Here is a 2008-nt window from a genome sequence, read left to right on the forward strand (position 1 = left end):
GGGTTGCGGGCACATCCCCAGTAGGAGATGTGCAGGAGGCGGCTGATCGATGTTTCTCTCTCATCAATGTTTCTAACTCTCTATCTCTCTCCCTTCCTCTCTGTAAAAAAATCAATAAAATATAAAAAAAAATGCTAGTGTCCTGGTGCACAAAATTCATGCACATTTAAAGGGAATAAATTAGATGAAATATTTTAATATTGCTATTTGCCCTTTCTCTATGATAGAACTGTCAGAGATGAAAGAAAATTAGTAAAATGTACATGAAAATCTTTCTCCTGTCAGAGTCTGGGGCGAGCTACAGGAATCAGAGTCAAGTCCCTGCCAACCCACATGTGCCTCCAAATCACACAAGACCCAACCCGGCCGGTCCCGCCCACATTGGGCTAGATCCTGACCCGGCCGGCCCCACCCCTGTAAAGCCATACCGAGTGGGTGGTGCTACATCAGATCACTTGGCCCAGTCCCAGGGTGAGGGGTGCATCTTGAGGTCTCCTAGCCTGGGCCATGGGGTGCAGCCTAAGGTCACCGATAAAGCCCCACCAGGAGGGTGCATAGCCTAAGGTCTACAGCCCAGGGTGGGGTGCATGTCCTGAGGTTTCCTGGCCCGGCCCCATGGTGGGGATGCAGCCTGAGTTCCCCCGTCAAGCCCCACTGGGCGGTGGGCACCGCCTGAGTTGCCCTGTCAAGCCCCGCCAGGTGGGAGTGCGGACTCAGGCCCCACTGCCTCGTGCCCAGGTGTGGGGCATGGCCTGAGGTCCCTTGGCCTAGTCCCAGGGAGGGGGTGTGGCTTGAGGTCTCCTGTCAAGCCCTGCCAGGTGGGGGGCATGGCCTGATGTTCCCTGTCAAGCCCCACCAGGCAGGGGGTGCAGCGTCAGGCCCCTTGTGCCAGCCCATTGCCACACAGCCTCAGGTCCCTGCTGATTGCTCAGTAAGGCTCATTATAGGAACTGGACCTCCACTGTGGGTACAGCCATCTTGTGTTACGGAATCCCTGCCTTGGCTATGGGCGCAGCCATCTTGACCATTATGGTGTGACAGTCAATTTGTACATAACCTTTTTATTAGATAAGATATCTTCATGTACTTGTGGAGAGAATGATTTCTTAGCAGGACACACACACACACACACACACACACACCACACATTTTTTGTTAGACTTGTTCCTAAACATTTGACATTTTTTATGTAAATTGAACCAAAAAAATTGTAAGAACTTCAGTTTTGCAGAACAGATCGTGAAGAGAAAGGAAAGGCAAGCTTCAGGAATGTGGAGGTAGACCAGCCCCCAAGGAAGGGTGAAACCTGATACAATGTCCCCTAAGGCAGGACTGCCATTCTAGAGCATTTTCCACTTTTATATTTCCCATGTGTGAACCCTGAGAAAAAAGATACCTACTAAAAAAGGCTCAAATTAAAAAAAAATACAATAATGAAAAGAGCAAACAAGCAAGGAGCAGAGCAGAGCCGTCTACCTACAGGGAGAGGGCTGCCTGGCCCTTGAAGATGTGCTCACTTTACAGAGTGCTGTGTCATAATAAAGCTTCCTTGTTCACTTCACCCAAATTGGAGAATTCTGTTGTCATTGACTTGGCACCAATGCCCATCAGTTCACACAGGCTACCACTAAAAAATACATATGGAAGGCAGCCAGACTTTGTGAAGTCACACTTTGGGAGAACTGGTTTCCAAATATTTTCAGACTTTTTATATACCAGAATCACAGCCTTAGGTTACCTACTAGGTGTACCAGTTAATAATGCAGATTTTTTTCAATAGATGGAGTTACACATATGTTGATATATATGCGACTTGATATGTATGCTATTTTGTTGTATTGACAGCAAGCTTCAAAACTTCATATGTCAAATTTGGTGAAGGTGTTAACATAGATATTTTTACATTTAAAAACATCGAATTTCATGCCAACAAAAGTGCATTTGTGGGATGTTTTAATTCATTACTTTATTTTGAAGAAAAAGTTATCCTACACTTTGGGAATCTTAT

The sequence above is a fragment of the Myotis brandtii genome, unplaced genomic scaffold (genome assembly GCF_000412655.1).
Source record: "Myotis brandtii unplaced genomic scaffold, ASM41265v1 scaffold366, whole genome shotgun sequence".
Classification (NCBI taxonomy): Eukaryota; Metazoa; Chordata; class Mammalia; order Chiroptera; family Vespertilionidae; genus Myotis; species Myotis brandtii.